General features: G+C 39.2%; 1 protein-coding gene across 14 annotated transcripts in view; it reads left to right on the top strand.

Moving 5' to 3' along the window:
• The window catches only part of LOC126065978 (zinc finger protein 596-like), a 117,261-nt gene that overhangs the window by 53,827 nt on the left and 42,626 nt on the right, over nucleotides 1-20,808 (top strand). The gene's annotated exons all lie outside the window — the stretch shown is intronic.

Raw genomic sequence — 20,808 nt, 5'->3', positions numbered from 1 at the left:
CTTGAATGTCTTCTCTGGCGAAGCATCTGTTCATTTCCTTTGCCCATTTTTAAATTAGATTGTCTTTTTTGTTGTAGAGGTGTTGGATTTTCCTGTAGATTTTAGGGATTAAACCTTTGTCCGATTTGTAATAACCAAAATTTTTTTCCCAGTCTGTAGGTTCTCTTTTTACTCTTTTGGTAAGCATAAATGTTTAATTTTTAGAAGAAACCAGTTATCTAGCTTATCCTTTGGAGCTTGTGTGTTGTTTGTTGTGGTTTCTATCCTGTTAGTTGCATGTATTAGGCACTGTAGTTTTGACCCTATTTTTTCTTCTGTGAATTTCATGGGTTTTGGCTTTATATTTAGGTGTTTGATCTATTTTGAATTAGTTTCTGTATATGGTGTGAAGTACGGGTTCTCTTTCATGTTTTGACAGATGGACGTCCAGTTTTGTCAGCAACATTTGTTAAAAAGACTTTTTTCCCCATTTGATGGGCTTGGGGTTCTTGTCAAAGATTAGGTGACCGTGTTGTTGTTGTTGTTAGGTGCCGTCGAGTCAGTTCCGACTCATAGCGACGCTGTGCACAACAGAACGAAACACGTGTTTGCCCAGTCCTGAGCCATCCTCACAATCGTTATGCCTGAGGTCATTGTTGAATCCACTGTGTCAGTTCACCTTGTTGAGGGTCTTCCTTTTTTCCGCTGACCCTGTACTCTGCCAAGCATGATGTCCTTCTCCAGGGACTGATCCCTCCTGACAACATGTCCAAAGTATGTAAGACGCAGCCTCGCCATCCTTGCTTTTTGTTGTACTTCTAGAATGATGAGGTGGATTGACACAGTGGGTGCAACAATGAGCTCAAGCATAACAAGGATTGTGAGGATGGCTAAGGACTGGGCAGTGTTTCGTTCTGTTGTGCATAGTGTTGCTATGAGTTGGAATTGACTCGACGGCACCTAACAACAACAACAACGTGGTCACCTAATCTTCGACAAGAGCCCCAAGCCAGTCAAATGGGGAAAAGAGTGTTTTTAACAAATGGTGCTGGCAAAACTCGATGTCCATCTGTCGAAAAATGAAAGAGAACCCGTACTTCACACTGTCGTATACATAGGTGACCATAGGTGGATGGAATTACATTTGGGTTCTCAGTTCTGTTCCATTGGTCAATGTATCTGTTGTGGTACCAGTGCCAGGCTGTGTTGACTACTGTAGCTGTATAGTCGGTTCTGAGGCTGGGAAGTGCAAATCCTTCTTTGTTCTTCTTCTTTAATAGTATTTTCTTATCTAGGGCTTGTTCCCTTTCCATATAAAGTTAACGATTAGTTTTTCCATCTCTTTAAAAAATGTTGGTATTTGGATAGGGATTGCATTGTATTTGTAAATTGCCCTGGGTAGAATTGTCATTTTCACAATGTGTAGAGTACCTATCCATGAGCATGGTATGTTTTTCCATTTATGTAGATCTCTTTTGATTTCTTGCAGTAGTGTTTTCTTTGTATAGGTCCTTTACATCCCTGTTTAGATTTATTCCCAAGTATTTTTTTTTTGGTAGGGGCTATTATAAATGGTATTGTGTTTGTCATTTCCTTTTCATCATTGTGTAGGAATCCAACTGATTTTTGTATGTTATCTTGTATTATGCGACTCTGCTGAATCTTTCTATTAGCTCCAGTGGTTTTCTCATGGAGTCTTTTGAGTTTTCTATATATAGTATCATATCTTCTGCAAATAGGGGTAGTTTAACTTCTTCATTACCAATTTGGATGCCGTTTATTTCTGTTTCTTGCTTTACTGCTCTAGCTAGGACAATGTTAAATAGGAATGGTGATAAAGGGCAACCTTATCTTATTCCTGTTATAAAGAGGAATGTTTTAGCCTTTCACCATTAAGGATCGTGTTGACTGTCGGTTCTGCATAGATGCCGTTTATTGTGTTGAGAAAATTTCCCTTCTATACCTGTATTAATACTGAGTTTTTATCAGGAATGGGTGTTGGAGTTTGTCCAATGGCTTTTCTGTGTCGATTAGGGTGATCATGTGATTCTTTTATTTATGTGGTGGATTATGTTGGTATATTTTCTAATGTTGAACCATCCTTGTGTACCTGGTATAAATGCTGCTTGGTCATGGTGTATTATTTTTTTGATATGATGCTGAATTCTATTGGCTAGAATTTTTGCTTCTGTATACATGAGAGATGTTGATATGTAATTTTTTTTTTTTTGTGGTGTGTTTGCCTGGTTTTGGTATCAGGGTTATGCTGACTCCTTAGAATGAATTTGGAAGTATCACTTCCTTTTCTATGTTCTGAAATAGTTTGAGTAGTACTGGCATAAGGTCTTCTCTGAATGTTTGGTAGAATTCTCCAGTGAAGCCATCTGGGCCATGGCTTTTTTCTGTTGGGAGGTTTTGGGTTTTTTTGTTTTTTTGTTTTTTTTTTAATTACCTTTTCAGTCTCTTCCCTTGTTCTGGGTCTGTTCAGATTTTCAAAATCATTTCATGTTAGTTTGGGTAGGTAGTGTGTTTCTGGGAATTTTTCCCATTTCCTCTAGGTTTTCAAATTTGTTGGAGTCGAGAAGACAAAGTAAAGTTTTATAATGACATGTGCAAAGAGCTGGAGATGGAAAACCAAAAGGGAAGAACACACTCAGTGTTTCTCAAGCTGGAAGAACTGAAGAAAAAATTCAAGCCTCGAGTTGCAATAGTAAAGGATTCCATGGGGAAATCTTAAACAACACAGGAAGCATCAAAAGAAGATGGAAGGAATACAGAGAGTCATTATAACAAAAAGAATTAGTCAATATTCAACCATTTCAAGAGGTGGCATATGATCAGGAACCAATGGTACTGAAGGAAGAAGTCCAAGCTGCTCTGGAAGCATTGGCAAAAAACAAGGCTCCAGGAATTGATGGAATATCATTTGAGATGTTTCAACAAACAGATGGAACACTGGAGGTGCTCAATCGTCTGTGCCAAGAAATATGGAAGACAGCTTCCTGGCCAACTGAGTGGAAGAGATCCATATTTATGCCTATTCCCAAGAAAGGTGATCCAACCGAATGTGGAAATTATAGAACAATATCATTAATATCACACACAAGCAAAATTTTACTGAAGATCATTCAAAAATGGCCGCAGCAGTATATCAATCAACAGGGAACTGCCAGAAATTCAGGCTGGTTTCAGAAGAGGACGTGGAACCAGGGATATTATTGCTAATGTCAGATGGATCCTGGCTGAAAGCAGAGAATACCAGAAGGATGCTTACCTGTGTTTTATTTACTATGCAAAAGCATTTGACTGTGTGGATCATAACAAACTATGGATAACACTGCAAAGAATGGGAGTTCTAGAACACTTAATTGTGCTCGTGAGGAACCTTTACATAGATCAAGAGGCAGTTGTTTGGACAGAACAGGGGGATACTGATTGGCTTAAAGTCAGGAAAGGTGTGCGTCAGGGTTGTATTCTTTCACCATACCTATTTAATCTGTATGCTGAACAAATAATACGAGAAGCTGGACTATATGAAGAAGAACAGGGCATCAGGATTGGAGGAAGACTCATTAACAACCTGCGTTATGCAGATGACACGACCTTGCTTGCTGAAAATAGAGGACTTGAAGCACTTACTAATGAAGATCAAAGACCACAGCCTTCAGTATGGACTACACCTCAACATAAAGAAAACAAAAATCCTCACAACTGGACCAATGAGCAACATCATGATAAACGGAGAAAAGATTGAAGTTGTCAAGGATTTCATTTTACTTGGATCCACAATCAACAGCCATGGAAGCAGCAGTCAAGAAATCAAAAGACTCATCGCATTGGGCAAATCTGCTGCAAAGGACCTCTTCAAAGTGTTGAAGAGCAAAAATGTCACCCAGAAGACTAAAGTGTGTCTGTCCAAGCCATGGTGTTTTCAATCACATCATATACATTTGAAAGCTGGACAATGAATAAGGAAGACCGAAGAAGAGTTGACACCTTTGAATTGTGGTGTTAGCGAAGAATATTGAATATACCATGGACTGCCAAAAGAACGAACAAATCTGTCTTGGAAGAAGTGTGGCCAGAATGCTCCTTAGAGGCAAGGATGGCGAGACTGTGTCTTACATGCTTTGGACATGTTGTCAGGAGGGATGATTCCATGGAGAGGGACATCATGCTTGGCAGAGTACAGAGTCAGCGGAAAAGAGGAAGACCCTCAACGAAGTGGATTGACACAGTGGCTGCAACAGTGAGCTCAAGCATAACAACAGTTGTAAGGATGGCACAGGACCGGGCAGTGTTGCATTCTGTTGTACATAGGGTCGCTATGAGTTGGAACCGACTCGATGGCACCTAATAAGAACAACAACAATTTTCATAATACTCTGTTATCCTTTTCATTTCAGTTGAGTCTGTTGTAATGTCCCCCATTTTGTTTCTTATTTGGCTTATTTGCATCCTCTCCTGTTCTTCTTTTGTTAATCTGGCCAGTGGGGTTTGTCAATTTTGTTGATCCTTTCAAAGAGCCAACTCTTCGTTTTGTTGATTCCTTCTATTGGTTTTCTATTGTGTATTTCATTTACTTCTGCTCTGGTCTTTATTTTCTTTCTTCTGGTGGCTGTGGGCTTCCTTTGCTGTTCTCTTTCTATTTGTTTAACTTGTGTAGCAATGTTTTGCTTTTGTCCGCCCTGCCTCCCCTTTTTTTTAATGTGTGCATCTGTACCTATAAATTGGCCTCTGAGGAGTGCCTTTGGTCTGTCCCAAAGGTTTTGGTATGATTTGTTTTCATTTTTATTTGATTCTAGGAATTTTTGCGTTCCATCTCTGATTTCTTCTGTTACCTAGTGGTTTTTAAGCAGAGTTATTCAGTTTCCATGTAACTTATTTTTTTTTCCCTTGCTCTTCCTGTTGTTCATTTCTACTTTGATGGCATTGTGGTCAGAGAATATAACTTTGTGTTATCTCAGTGTTTTGGATTTTGTTGAGGGTTGCTTTGTGACTTAAGATGTGGTTTATTTTGGAGAACGTTCCATGTGCGTCGGAAAAGAATGTGTGCTTTGCAGCTTTTGGATGTTCTGTATATGTCTATGAGGTCAAGCTAGCTGATGTGCCCTTTTGCTGTCCTGTATGTTAGTTGAGTTTCTTTCCTGATGTTCTGTCCTTTACTGAGAGTAGTGTGTTGAAGTCTCCTGCTATTATTGTGGAATTGTCAGTTTCTCTTTTCAGTGCCGTTAGAGTTTGTTTTATGTATTTTGGAACCCTGTGATTCAGTGTGTAGATGTTTATTATGGTTAAGTTTTCATGATTGATCGTCCCTTTTATCCTTATATAGTGCCCTTCTTTGTCTTTTCTGGTGCATTTTGCTTTAAAGTCTATTTTATGTGAGATTAGTGTTGCCACTTCTACTCTTCTTTGGTAGTTATTTGCTTGATTTTTTTTTTCCATTCTTTGATTTTTAATAAATTTACTTCTTTGTTCCTAAGGTGTGTCTCTCGTAGACAGCATTTTGATGGATCCTGTTTTATTATCCATTCTGTCACTCTTTGTCTCTATATGAGTGCTTTTAGGCCATTTACATTCATTTGTAATTATTGATAGGTGTGAGTTTGTTGCTTTCATTTTGTAGTTTCCTCTCTTTTTTTTTTTTTTGTGGTACTGACATTTTCTTTGTTCCTCTTAATCTCCTGTGCTGAATTACTTTTGTTTGGGTATTTCTTTTTCATTAATTTTTTTTTATTGAGACTACGTTTTTCTTCTTTATTTTGATGAGTAGTTTTTTTTAACTTTCTCTGTGGTTATCTTGAAATTTACCATTATCTTCATAAGTTTGAACCGGTCTGTTACTTGGTATTGCCTTATCATCCTTTTTATTAGAAAGTTTTATACCTACACTGTTTATTCCATCTTTTATTGTTCTGACATTGTTGTCGTTTACAGATTAACCTCTCTGGTTCCCTGTTGTAATTCTTTTGGTTTTGAATAGTCTTTAACTGTTCATTTCTTAGGTTCGTATATGGCTGGTACAATCTTGTGTCCTAGATTCAGGCTGTGGTCTGCGTTGTTTGTTCCCAGACCAAAGGACTCCCTTTAGTAATTCTTGTAGGTTTGGTTTGGTTTTTACGTATCCCCTTAATTTCTGTTTATCTGGAAATGTCCTAATTTCACCATCATATTTGAATGAAAGTTTTGCAGTATGTATTATTCTTGGTTGGCAGTTTTTTTCTTTCAAGGTTTTATATGTGTCATCCCTTGTCTGCATGGTTTCTGCTGAATAGTCAAAGCTTAGTCATATTGTTTCTCCTGTTTATATGACTTTTTGTTTTTCTCGAGCTGCTCTCTGGATTTCTCCTTTTTCTTTGATTTTAGCAAGTGTGATTATAATACGCCTTGGTGATTTTCCTTTGGGGTCTAACCTATATAGGGTTGTTTGAGCTTCTTGTATGGTCATCTGTTCATCTTTCATGATATTCAGGAAGTTTTCTGTCAACATTTCTTCAGCGATCCTTTCTGTGTTTTCTGTTTTCTCCCCCTGTTCTCGAACTCCACTCACTAGCACATTTTTGCTTTTGATTGCATCCTACATAATTCTCAGGGTTTCTTCATTTTTCTACGTTGTTTTCGATTTTTCCTCAGAGTTTTATCCATGTGTTTGTCTTCAATTTCACTGCCCGTCTTCCATCATTTCAGACCTGCTTTTCAGTCCTCCTGTGACACTGTCCATTTCTGAAGTCTTGTTTATGTTTTAGATTTCTAATTGTTGTTTTTGTATTATTTCTAGTTGTAAATTTATTTTGGCATTTTGTTCCTGTATTATTTTCCTGAATTCTTCCATTGTTTTGTCTGCATATTCCATGAATTTGCCTGCCTTTTCTGTGAATTTGTCTATTTTTTCTTTTTAATGCTTTTTGCTTCAACTGTTGGATACCTCTGAATATTGGAGATTTGCATTTCCTGTCTGGGAGTTCTAGTGCTTTTTCTTCTACTGGGAATTCATCTCGTATTTTATTTTGGATATCTACTAGAACTGTCCTGTGCTTTTTTTTTTTTTATGTTTTGATATTGTCTGCTGTCTTCAGAGCATTTTACTTATTTTCATTTATTGATTGTAGATCTGTTTGTTTCGTCCTGATTTTTTGTTTTATTTGGTCATGTCTGAGCAGGCGGGCTGTGTGTTCTTAGATGTTTACTCATCTGTGGTCGTGATATTTTTTTACCCCCTTGTCTAATGGGCAGGTCAGTTGCTCAGCTATGGTGCAGCAGGGTAGGTCCATCTGAAGGGGAGAGGCTGGGATGGATTGTTTGTGGCACATACTGGGGCCAACGGGGAGGGCCGGGAATCAGTGCTGGGTAGGTTCTGGTAGGCCATGCTGGTGCTGCTTGGAGGTATGATGTTCAGCGCACTGTTCAGGTAGGCAGGAAGGAGAGGGGGAGGTTGTGATGTGTTGAGCTAATACGCATATGGGAAAGAGGAGAGAGAGAAGCAGGAGCTAAAAACAAACAAAAAGAGTGGTAAAGGAACTTGCTGTTGGAGTGGAGAGTTGAGAAATTGAGAAATGGAGAGGAACAAAAAATAATTAAAAAATTACTAGAAAAATTTTGAAAAAAAAAAAAGCCCCTAGGAGTCCCACTGGTGTGGCTACAAAGACCGGGAATATGGCTCCCAGGTTGCGCAGTATAGCCTGTGTAGAGGGGGTATAGATGTCACAGAGTGCCAGGTATTCAGGAGACAGGAAAAGAAGATAAGTACAGAGAGATGAGAACTGAGAAATAAAGGAAAAGGAAAGGAAAGGCCCCAGGGATCCTACCTGTGTGGCTGCACAGACTGGGAAAGTGGCTCCTAAGCCATGCGGTGCAGCCTGGCTAGAAGGGGCTCCCAAGCTGCGAAAAGAAAAAGAAAACAAACCAAGCAAAAAAAAAAAAACCCAGGGATCCCACCAGTGTGGTGTCACAGGCCTCGGGTGTGGTTCCCCAGTCGAGTGGTGCATCACAGGCTTTCAAGAAAGGAGCAAGAATGGCACATGGAGCCAAGTGTTCAAGGGAAAGGATGGGGAGGTGGTGGGAGTCTTGGAAGAAACCAAAAGAAACAGAAAAAAGCAACATCAGCAACAAATGGCACTCAAGGAGCCAGCCATTGTGGGTGAAGTGAATCCAAGCAGCCTGGGGCCAAAGCAGTTGCCTCCCAGCCAAGAGATTGTGGCCAGCGGGAAGCAGAGGGGGCGAGGGGGCTTGGGGAAGAAGTGTGGGGGTTAGGAAAGCATATATTGCTGGTTACTGGGTGCTCTGTCTCCTGCTGCAAACTTCGTGAAGCTGCTATCCTGTAATCCCTGTCCACTGATCTCCAATGTGAGTGGGGCTAATCCAAGCAGCAAGGTCGCTGCTCTTCCGGGCCAGCAGAGCCACCACTGCCAGGCATGAAGTGTAGAGGTAGAGCAACAGGGAGGGGATGGGAGGTGGAAGGCGTGTATCGCCGGTTACCGAGTGCTTTGTCTCCTGCTGGGAGCTCTGTGAAGCTGCTTTCCCGTGCTCCCTGTCCGCTGATCTCCCAACAGGAGTCCAAGATGTCACATCTGTGCTGCATTTGCTGATAGGGGACCTCCGCATGTATCTCTCCTTGCTCTCTGTTCTGTGTCAGTTTCTTACTTCATTTGGTGCTTGGCTGGGTTCTTTATCTCTTCATTTGACACTTCGAGTTCCAGGATTGGCTTTTATCTCTGTTTTACTTAGTTTTTCGGGTCTTTGCTGTGGAGGGACAGCATGGTGCTTCTGTCTATGGCGCGATGTTGGCCAAAAGCCCCCTTTTGGTTTTCTAACTCCAGGTCTTACACTTTTCATAATTTTGCTTTGTTATTTCAGGTCCTTTATTTCATCATTTCTCTCATTCACTTTAGCTACCCTACATTAAAGAGCACGTTTCAGAGTCTCTTCTGACATCTGTTTTGGTCTTTTTTTTTTTTCCTGTGTTTTTAATAATGTTTTTCTTTCTTTACATACGGTATACTTGATATCATTCTACAATTTGACTGGTCTTCCGTTGTTAGTGTTCAGTGCGTCAAATCTGTCCTTGAGATAGGCTCTAAATTCAGGTGGAATATAATCAAGGTTTTACTTTGGCTCTCGTGGACTTATTCTAATTTTCTTCAACTTGAACTTGAACTTGCATATAAGCAGTTGATGGTTTGTTCCACAGTTAGTCCCTGGCCTTGTTCTGACTGATGATATTAAGCTTTTCCATCATCTCTTTCTGCAAATGCAGTTGATCTGTTTGTGTGTTTTCTATCAGGTGAGGTCTACGTGCGTAGTCAGCATTTATGTTGAAAAAAGGAATTTGCAATGATGAAATTCTATCATGTAATCTCCGGCATCGTTTCTATCACCAAGGCCATGTCTTTCAACTACCAATCCTCTTCCTTCGTTTCCAACCTTGCATTACAATCACCAGTAATTATCAGTGCATGTAGATTGCATGTTGGATCGATTTCGGACTGCAGAAGTTGGTAAAAATCTTCAATTTCCTCATCTTTGGCATTAGTGGTTGGTGCGTAAATTTGATTCCCTTGTAGCCAAATGGTTAGTAGCATTGTACTTCAGGATAGATCTTGAAAAGTTCTTTTTGTTATCGAATGCAACACCATTCCTGTTCAATTGTTGTTCCCAGCATAGTAGACCATATGATTGTCTGATTCAGAATGGCCAATACCAGTCCACTTCAGCTCACTAATGCCTAGGATATTGATCTTTATACATTCCATTAAATTTTTGACAACTTCCAATTTTCCTAGATGCATTCTTCGTACATTCCATGTTCTGATTATTAATGCATGTTTACCGCTGCTTATTCTCATAACTGGACCAATGAGCAACATCATGATAAATGGAGAAAAAATTGAAGTTGTCAAGGATTTCATTTTACCTGGGTCCACAATCAACAGCCATGGAAGCAGCAGTCAAGAAATCAGAAGATGCATTTGCATTGGGCAAATCTGCTACAAGGACCTCTTCAAAGTGTTGAAGAGCAGAGATGTCACCTGAAGACTAGGGTGCGTCTGACCCAAGCCATTGTATTTTCAATCGCATCATATGCACGTGAAAGCTGGAAGACTGAAGAAGAGTTGACGCCTTTGAATTGTGGTGTTGGCAAAGAATATTGAATATACCATGGACTGCCAAAAGAATGAACAAATCTGTCTTAGAAGAAGTGCGACCAGAATGCTCCTTAGAGGCAAGGATGGCAAGACTGCGTCTTACATACTTTGGACATGTTGTCAGGAGGGATGAGTCCCTGGAGAAGGACATTATGCTTGGCAGAGTACAGGGTCAGCAGAAAAGAGGAAGACCTTCAACGAGGTGGATTGACATGGTGGCTGCAACAATGAGCTTAAGCATAATAATGATTGTGAGGATGGCACAGGACCGGGCAGTGTTTCGTTCTGTTGTGCATAGGGTCTCTATGAGTCAGAACCGACTTGACGGGACCTAAGAAAAACAGCAGCAACGTTCTTATTTTGTGTCATGCCACATCAGCAAATGAAGGCCCCAAAAGCTTGACTCCTTCCACATCATTAAGGTCGACTAATTTGAGGGGACAGCTCTTCCCCAGTTGTAGTTGGAGTGCCTTCCAACCCAAGGGGCTCATCTTCCAGCCCTTTATCACACAGTGTCCTGCTTTTATTCATAAGGCTTTAACTGTCAAATTTTTTCAGAAGTAGACTGTCTGGCCCTTCTTCCTAGTTGTCTTAATATGAAAGCTCTGCTAAAGTATGTCTACCATGGATGAACCTGCTGGTAATTGAAATACCACTGGCAGAGCTTCCAGTATCACAGCAACATGCAAGCCACTGCAGTATGACAAACTGACATTATAGTGAGACTTTAGGTCTCCCTTTTTTTTTATTGTGTTTGAAGTGAAAGTTTACAGCTCAAGTTAGTTTCTCTTGCAGAAGTTTATACACACGTTATTATGTAGCCCTAGTTGCTATCCCTATAATTTATCATGATGCTGCTCCTTTCCACCTCTAATTTCCCACATCCATTCAACCAGCTCCTGCCTTTTTCAGCCTTTCATCTTGCCTCAGGGAAGGAGCTACCCATTTAGTCACATGTATCTACTTGAACTAAGAATCGCACTCTTCGTGCGTTATCATTTTATGTCTTATGCTCCAGTCTAATCTTTGAAGAGATGGCTTCTGGAATAGTTTTAGTTCTGGGTTAACAGAGAGTCTGGGGTCCATGTCTTCTGGGGTTGCTCCAGTCTCAGGCCATTAAGTCTCATCTTTTTACTAGAATTTGAGTTCTGCATCCCACTTTTTTCCTGCTCCATCAGGGACTCTGTTATGTTCCCTGTCAGGGCAGTCATTGGTGTAACAAGGCACCACAAACTTCTACTGGTCTCAGGCTGATGGAGTCTCTGGCTTATGTGGCCCTTTTTGTTTCTTGGGCTAATATTTTCCTTGTATCTTTGGTGTTCTTCATTCTCCTTTGCTCTGGTTGGGTTCAGATCAGTTGATACATCTTAGATGGCTGCTCGCTAGCTTTTAAGACCCCAAATGCCACTGACCAAAGTGGAATACAGAACATTTTCTTAATAAACTTTGTTATGCCAATTGACCTAGATGCCCTCTGAAACCATGGTCCCCAGACCCTTGCCCGTGGTACTCTGTCCCTCTTAAGTGTTTGGTTTTATTCAGGAAATTTCCTAGCTTTTTGTTTAGTCCAGCTGTGCTGACTTTCCCTGTACTGTGTGTGTGTTATCTTTTCTGTCACCTAAGATAATCCCTCCCCACCCTTACAACCATCAAAGAATGTTTTCTTCTTTTCTGAAGTTCTTATATTAGTGGTCTGATAAAATGTTTATCCTTTTGCGACTGACTGATTTCACTCAGCATAATGCCTTCCAAGTTCATCCATGCTATGAGATGTTTCACGGATTCATCGTTCTTTGTCATTGCATAGTATTCCGTCGTGTGAATATGCCATAATTTATCCATTCGTTCATTGATGGGCACCTAGGTTGTTTCCGTCTTTTTGCTGTTGTGAACAGTGCTGCAGTGAACATTGGTGTGCATATATCTATTCGTGTGACAGCCCTTATTTCTCTAGGATACATTCTTTGGGGTGGGACTGCTGGACCGTATTGTATTTCTATTTCTAGCTTTTTAAGGAAGTGCTGAATCGATTTCCAAAGTGGTTGTACCATTTTACCTTTCCACCAGCAGTGTATAAGTGTTCCAGTCTCTCCACAACCTCTCCGACAGTTATTTTGTGTTTTTTGGATTAATGCTAGCCTTTTTTTGTTGGGGTGAGATGGTATCTCATCATAGCTTTGATTTGCATTTCTCTAATGGCTAATGGTCATGAGCATTTCCTCATGTATCTCTTAGCTGTCTGAATGTCTTCTTTGGTGAAGTGCCTGTTCCTATCCTTTGTCCATTTTTTAATTGGGTTATTTGTCTTTTTGTTGTTGAGGTTTTGCAGTATCTTGTAGATTTTAGAGATTAGACGTTGATCAGATTTGTCATAGCCAAAAAGTTTTTCCCAGCCTGTAGGTTGTCTTTTTATTCTTTTGGTGAAGCCTTTCGATGAGCATAAGTGTTTGATTTTTAGGAGTTCCCAGTTTCTCTTCTGGTGTTTATGCATTGTTAGTAATGTTTTGTATTCTGTTTATACCATGTATTAGGGCTCCTAGAGTTGTCTCTGTTTTTTCTTCCATGATCTTTGTCGTTTTGGATTTTATATTTAGGTCTTTGGTCCATTTTGACTTAGTTTTTGTGCATGGTGTGAGGTTTGGGTCTAGCTTTGTTTTTTTGCAGATCAATATCCAGTTATGCCAGCACCATTTGTTGAAGAGCCTGTCTTTTCATTTAACAGACTTTGGGTCTTTGTTAAATATCAGCTGCTCATAGGTGGATGAATTTATGTCTGGATTCTCAATTCTGTTCCATTTGTCTATGTATCTGTTGTTGTACCAATACCGGGCTGTTTTGACTTCTGTGGCATATAATAGTTTCTGAAATCAGGTAGTGTGAGGCCTCCCACTTTGTTTTTATTCTTCAGTAGTGCTTTACTTATCCAGGGCCTCTTCCCTTTCCGTTGGAAGTTGAATTCCAATGCCACTGGAATTTGGATTGGGATTGCATTGTATCTGTAGATCGCTTTGGGTAGAATAGACTTTACAATGTTGAGTCTTCTGATCCATGGGCAAGGTACGTTTTTCCACTTATGTAGGTCTTTTTTGGTTTCTTGCAGTAGTGTGTTATAGTTTTCTTTGTATAGGTCTTTTATGTCTCTGGTTAGATTTATTCCTAAGTATTTTCTTTTCTTGGGGGCTATTGTAAATGATACTGATTGGCGATTTTATCTTTGAAGTTGTTTTTGTTGGTGTAGAGGAATCCAGCTGATTTTTTTATGTTCATCTTGTATCCTGATACTTTGCCAAAATCTTATATTCATCCTAATAGTTTTCTTGTTGATTCGTTGGGGTTTTCTATGTGTAAGATCATATCATCTGCCAACAGGGGTACTTTTACTTCTTCCTTACCAGTTTCAATGTCCCTTATTTCATTTTCTTGCCTCATTGCTCTGGCTAGGACCTCCAGCACAATGTTGAATAACAGTGGTGATAAAGGGGCATCCTTTTCTGGTTCGGGTTCTCAAGGGGAATGCTTTCAGACTCTCTCTATTTAGGATGATGTTGGCTGTGGCTTTGTATAAATGCTGTTTATTATGCTGAGGACTTTCCCTTCTATTCCTATTTTGCTGAGAGTTTTTATCATGAATGGGTGTTGGACTTTGTCAAATGTCTTTTCTGCGTGAATTGATAAGATCATGTGGTTCTTGTCTTTTGATTTATTTATATGAGGGATTACCTTGATTGTTTTTCTAATGTTGAACCATCCCTGCATACCTGGTATGAATCCGTCTTGGACATGGTGAATTATTTTTTTGATATGTTGTTGAATTCTGTTGGCTAGAATTTTCTTGTGGATTTTTCCATCTGTATTCATGAGGAATGTCGGTCTGTAGTTTTCTTTTTTTGTGGAGTCTTTACCTGATTTTGGTATCAGGGTTATGCTGGCTTCATAGAATGAGTTTGGGAGTATTCCATCCTTTTCTATGCTCTGAAATACCTTTAGTAGTAGTGGTGTTAACTCTTCTCTGAAAGCTTGGTAGAATTCTCCAGTGAAGCCATCTGGGTCAGGGCTTTTGTTGTTGTTGTTTTTACAAGTTTTAAAATTACTGTTTCAGTCTCTTCTTGTGTTATAGGTTTATTTAGTTATTCTACCTCTATTTGTGTTAATTTATGTGGGTACTGTGTTTTTAGAAATTTGTCCATTTCGTCTAGGTTTTGAAGTTTTTTGGAGTACAAATTTTCATAGTATTGTTTCATGATTCTTTTAATTTCAGTTCTGTCTGTTGTGATGTCGCTCATCTCATTTCTTATTTGGGTTATTTGCTTCCTCTCCTGTTTTTCTTTTGTTAGTTTGGCCAATGGTTTATCAATTTTGTTGGTCTTTTCCAAGAGCCAACTTTTGGTCTTGTTAACACTTAGAATTGTTTTTCTGTTTCACTTAATTCTGCTCTAATTTTTATTATTTCCTTTCTTCTGGTACCTGAGGGCTTCTTTTGCTGCTCTCTTTCTGTTTTTTTGAATTGTTGGGTTAATGTTTTGATTCTGGCCCTTTCTTTTTGTTGTATGTGTGCATTTATTGCTATAAATTAACATCTGAGCACTGCTTTTGCTGTGTCCCAAAAGTTCTGGTAGGGTGTGTTTTCATTCTCTTTTGATTCTATGAATTTCTTTGTTCTGTCCTTAATTTCTTCTATAACCCAGTAGTTTTTGAGGGAGGAGTTATTCATTTTCCAAGTATTTGATTTTTTTTTTTTTTTTTTTTTTGCTTTTTCTGTTACTGATTTCTACTTTTATGACTTTATGATCAGAAAAGATGCTTTGGATTCTGTCAAGGCTTACTTCATGGCCTAATATATGGTCTGTTCTGGAAAATGGTCCATGTGCATTGGAGAAGAAAGTATATTTGGCTGTCTTGGGTGGAGTGTTCTGTATATGTCTATGAGATCAAGTTGATTGGTCATGGTGTTTAGCTCTTCTGTGTGTTTATTGAGCTTCTTTCTGGATGTTCTGTCCTTCACTGAAAGTGGTATGAATTCTTGTACTGTTATTGTGGAGCTGTCCGTTTCTGTTTTCAATGTTTGTTTTATGTATTTTGCAGTCCTGTTGTTGGGTGTGTAACTGTTTATTACGGTTATGCCCTCCTTTTCTATTGTTCCTTTAATGATTACATAGTATCCTTTCTTATCCTTTTTGATGGATTTTCCTTTGAAGTCTATTTTGTCAGAGATTAATATTACTACTCCTTTTGTTCTTTGATTGTTGTTTGCTTCACATATATATTTATTCTTTGAGTTTTAGTGTTTGTGTCTTTGAGTCTAAGGTGTGTCTTTTGTAGGCACCGTGTAGACCAATTGTGTTTTTTAATCTGTTCTGCTGCTCTCTGTTTCTTTATTGGTGCATTTAGTCTGTGTACATTCAGCATAATTATTATAGGTATGAATTTAGTGCTGTCATTTTGATGTATTTGTGTGTGTGTGTGTGTATTGTTGACAGTTTCTTTATTCCACTTAATTTTTTGTGCTGAGTTGATTTTCTTTTTGTATTTTCTTTTCATTGTTTTTGATTTCGTATTTGCTGAATCTTTGTTTTTCTTGATTTTCATTTTGATGTGTAGGATTGTTAGTTTCCTTTGTGGTTACCTTAATAATTCCCCTTATTTTTCTAAGTTTAAACCAATGTTTTATTTCCTATAATGCATTGACTTCCTCTCCATGTGAAAGACCTATGACTACATTATTTAGTCCCTCTTTTTTAGTGCGTCAGTTTTTACATATTGATCTCTGTTGCTGTACTTCCAGTGTTTAGCTTTATTTTTGTGGCTTCCTCATCTTGGTTGATGTCTGGTTGTTCAGTCCTGTGTTCTAGTCTTGGATTGTTACCTGATGTTATTGATACTTTAACTTGAGGACTCCCTTTAGTATTTCTTTTAATTTTGGTTTGGTTTTTACAAATTCCCTTAACTTCTGTTTATCTGGAAATGCCCTTGTTTCACCATCATATATGAAAGACAGTTTTGCTGGGTATGTAATTCTTGGCTGGCATTTTTTTTCTTCAAGACTTTATATATGTCATCCCAGTGCCTTCTTGCCTGCATGGTTTCTGCTGAGTAGTCAGTACTTAGTCTTATTGACTGCTTTGTAGATGATTTTTTGTTTATCCCTATCTGCTCTTAAAATTCTTTTATCTTCGGTTTTGGCAAGTTTGCTTGTGATATATGTTGGTGACTTTCTTTTGGAATCTACCCTGTGTGGGATTCAGTGAGCTTCTTGGATAGGTATCTTCTCATGTTGCACAATATCAGGGAAGTTTTCTGCCAACAATTCTCTCTGTATTTTCTGTCACAACCCCCCCCACACACACACCGTGTCGTGGTACTCCAGTCACTCATAGATTATTCCTCTTGACAGAGTCCCACATAATTCTTAGGACTTTTTCGTTTTTTTTTTAATTCCTTTATCTGATTTTTCCTCAAATAAGTTGGTGTCACTTGCTTTATCTTCATTCTCACTTATTCTGACTTCCATTGCCTCAGTTCTGCTCCTACGACTTTCTATTGAGTTGTCTGACTCTGAAATTTTATTGTTGATCTTTTGGATTTCTGCTTGCTGTCCCTCTGGATTCTTGCTTCCCTGTTGCTTTATCTGTATATTCCTTGGCTTGTTCTGCATTTCGCCTGATCTGAAGATCTCTGTATATTGATCTTTTGAATTCTACCTCCAGTATTTCTAAAAAGTTATCTTCCTCTGGAAGGTTTTTGTTTCTTTGTTTTGGTGACTTGCCGAAGCCATCATGGTCTCCCTCTTCTTTGTGATTTGGTATTGACTGTTGTTTCCAAGCCATCAATAAGTTATTTATTTTGTGTTTGCTTACTGTGTCCTAGCTTTTTGTTTTGTTTTGATATGCACTAATAGCCTGGTTGTGTGAGCTAGTTTGATTATTCGTGTCTTTGAATCTCTCACATCCTGTCACCAGGTGGTTAGAGCTGTTACTAGGTATGTGAGCCCACAAGTCCTTTTACTTTTCTTGTGTGGATTCAGTTCAAGTGTCCAGATGTTAAGTAACCAAGTGTGTGGTACAGGCTTTCAGCTACAATCCTAGATGCGCTAGGGTGATTGTTGTAGACACAGGCATGTGGCTGCTGTAGGGGGCCATGTGCTGCACAATTTAGGGGGCTGACAGCTGCCCCTGAGTGGGAGGGAAGCGTGTTCTTGTTCCGTAGAGCGCGTAAGTAGGTGGGTTTTGCATCTGAACTGTGGGCAACTAATTTTGTTACTGTAAGGTTTGGGTAGCATCACTTATTCTTGACCACTGTCATGGGTGGCTAGGTGGTCTTGGTGGAGCCACCAGTCCTCCGGTCCCTGATGTGGGTAGGTGAGGACCCTGCTTAATAGGCAGGGCGCTGTCAGATGCCACAAATCTGCCACTCCTCCTTCCTGTTGATACAGTTGAAAGTAGGCTTCAGGTGCATTCCCTGTGGTACTGTGCCAATAAGGGCCTATGCTGTCGAAATGGGCCCACCCAGGTCTGTGCAGGGGTGAAAGGTATTTAGAGTCCATGGAGCACTTATGCTTGTGCCTAGGCAAAGGGGCTTTGCCTTCCGTGTGTTCCCGGCTTAGGAGAGCGAGCAGATTATTTTTTCCTGTTAATTTGTTCCCTGTCCAAAGCTGGAAAAATTTCTAAGGGTGCGTCATAGGTCCTACTTCCAGCCCAGGGGATGAGGCAGTCTCTGAAGCTGCCTCAGACCCAGTGTAGAGCAGGGAAGGTGCAGGTAAATAGGAGAGAGGTTCTTCCCAAAGGGGATATTTTTTGCTCCTTGTGGAAGGTTAGACGCATGTACTTATCTTTTACCGATTACCTCTTCTCGCTGGTTCTGGAGGGTTGAGCAGACTCCACCACTTGGCCTCTCCTGATATGGGATACGCGTTCTGAGAGCCACTGCTTGCCTCATTACACAGGTCAGTCGATCGAGCCTTCAGGGTTCCTGCTGGGCCAGGTCTGGCAACTCGATGCTGCCTCTGAACCGTCTGTCCCTCCTCTTGCCCCTCAGTCTGATTCCTCAACTTTGCCTTTGATGTTCAGGCCTCCTAGATTGTCACATATAATCGGTTCACTTGCTTTTTGGGGTCTTTTCTGTAAGAGGGAACACAGGAAGTGTCTAACTACTCCACCATCTTGGCCCCGCCTCCTAGATCTCCCTTTTTTCTAATAATGCATTAAGTGCTATAAATTTTGCTTTAAGCACAGCTTTCATGAATTCCACAAATCTAAGTATTTTCATTCTCATTCAGGTTTTTTTTTTTAGACTTCTTATTTGACCCATGTTTTATTTAGTAATGTGTTGTTTAATCTACAGATATTTGGGGATTTTTCCATCTTTCTGTTACTGATTTCTAGTTTAATTCCATTGTGGTTTCAGAGCAGACTTTGTATGATTTCTGTTCTTAAAAAATCTGTTGAGGTATATTTTGTGGCCCAGATTATGGTCTGCCTTGGTGAATGTTTCCATGTGCACTTGAGCAGAATATGTATTCTGTGTTGTTGGGTGAAGTAGTCTATAAATGTCGATTAGCTCTAGTTGACTGATAGTGCTATTCATTTCAACTGTATACTGAATTTCTGCCTGATTGATTTGTTAATTTTTGATAAAAGGGATGTTGAAGTTTCCATGTGTAATAGTAGATTTGTCTGTTTTTCTTTCCTTTTGTTTTTGCTTTCCTTGTTTTGATGGTCTGTTGTTAGCTGCATACACATTAAAGATTGTTATGGCTTCTTGGAGAACTGACCCCCTTATTGTTATGTAATGCTTTTCTGATCAGTTCCCTTGTTCTGAAGTTGATTTTATCTGAAATTAATGTAAGTTCTTCATCTTTTCTGGAGAAAACATCTGTGTTAGCATGGTATATCTTTCTCCGTTGTTTTAATCTGTGTCTTTACATTTAAAGTAAATTTCTTGTAGAACGTGATTTTCTGTTTTGTGTTTCTTTTTTGATCCACTGTCATTGTGCTTTAATTGGTGCATTTAGATCATTCATATTTAAATTGATCTTTGATGTAGCTGGATGAGTATCTACCATATTTGTAACTGTTTTGTATTCTTTGCCCTTGTTCTGTGTTTGTTTTCTTGTTTTCCCCTCTGTCTTAGTCATCTAGTGCTGCTATAACAGAAATACCGCAAGTAGACGGCTTTAACAAAGAGAAGTTCATTCTCTCACAGTTTAGTAGGCTTAGAAGTCCAAATTCAGGGCACCAGCTCCAGGGGAAGGCTTTTTCTCTCCATCGACTTTGGAGGAAGATCCTTGTCATCAGTCTTCCCTTGGTCTGGGAGCATCTCAACGCAGGAACCTCAGGTCCAAAGGAACACACTCTGCTCCTAGTGCTGCTTTCTTGGTGGTATGAGGTTCCCATATCTCTCTGCTCACTGCTTTCATTTATATCTCAAAAGAGATTGGCTTAAGACACTATCCAGTCTTGCAGGCCTCATCAGTATAACTGCTGCTAATCCATCTTATTACATCATAGTGGTAAGATTTACAGTACATAGGAAAATCACATTAGATGATAAAATGGTAAACAATCATACCATCATACAAGGGCATCATGACCTAGCCAATTTGACAGATATTTTGGGGGGACACAATTCAATCCATGACACCCTCCTCATCTGCCTTCTCTGATTTTAATCGAGCATTTTATATGATTCCATTTTCTTTCCTCTTTTAGCCTATTAATCATAATTCTTTTTATTTTGGAAACCCTGGTGGCATAGTGGTTAAGTGCTATGGCTGCTAACCAAAGGGTTGGCAGTTTGAATCCGCCAGGCGTTCCTTGGAAACTCTATGGGGCAGTTCTACTCTGTCCTATAGGGTCGCTATGAGTCGGAATTGACTCCATGGCACTGGGTTTGGTTTGGGTTTTGGTCTTTTTATCTTATTTTGTAGCGGCTCCCCTAGGGCTTACAGTATACTTCTACAGCTAATCTAAATCCATTTTCATTTACTACTATACCACTTCACAGGTAGTGTAGTTAGCTTATAACATTGTACTCTCAATTCCTCTATGCCACCCCTTATATATCCTATATTTGTCATTCATTTTATTTATCCATAAGCTATAATCACTGAGTAGTTTGTTGCTCTTATTTTGAACATGCAATTATTTTTAATATCATTTCAAGAATAAGAAAAACTTTTGATACAATTATTGAGTTTAATTTCAAAGGTTTTGGAAAATGAGTTGAAGAGCTTTCCAAAGTGAATGAGTCATTAAAAACAAAATGTCGGAGAACTTTTTACAAAGATTGGGTACCAAAATAGCCTTTAGGAAGATGACACCTTAATAGTCTCTTAAGTTAAAGTTGTTGAATGGAGCAAAAGAAGCTTAAGACCTTCAGGATAAAAGTTACATCTAAAAACATGCTAAAGAATACATTAAAGAATGAGGAAAAAAAATTGGGTCTTATAGGTTAAATCCTCTTATAAATGAACATCATTTCTATGGGACTATAAAGTCAGCTTCAAAAACATTCAGACAATAACAAACCCATTACTAAAAGAACTTCAGTTCCTTTGGAGTTGGCTGTTATAATATTTATCCTGCGTGTAGGGTATACATGAAAAATATCCTGGAGAGACAGAATATCTGCAAACACGAAACCATTTCTTAAAGTTGCACTTACTGGTCTTGAATCCAGTTAAGTGGGGTTA

The sequence above is a fragment of the Elephas maximus genome, chromosome 22, assembly GCF_024166365.1.
Source record: "Elephas maximus indicus isolate mEleMax1 chromosome 22, mEleMax1 primary haplotype, whole genome shotgun sequence".
In the NCBI taxonomy this organism is placed as follows: Eukaryota; Metazoa; Chordata; class Mammalia; order Proboscidea; family Elephantidae; genus Elephas; species Elephas maximus.
The sequence above is the reverse complement of the archived record's forward strand: the minus strand, read 5'-3'. Positions and strand labels throughout refer to the sequence as shown.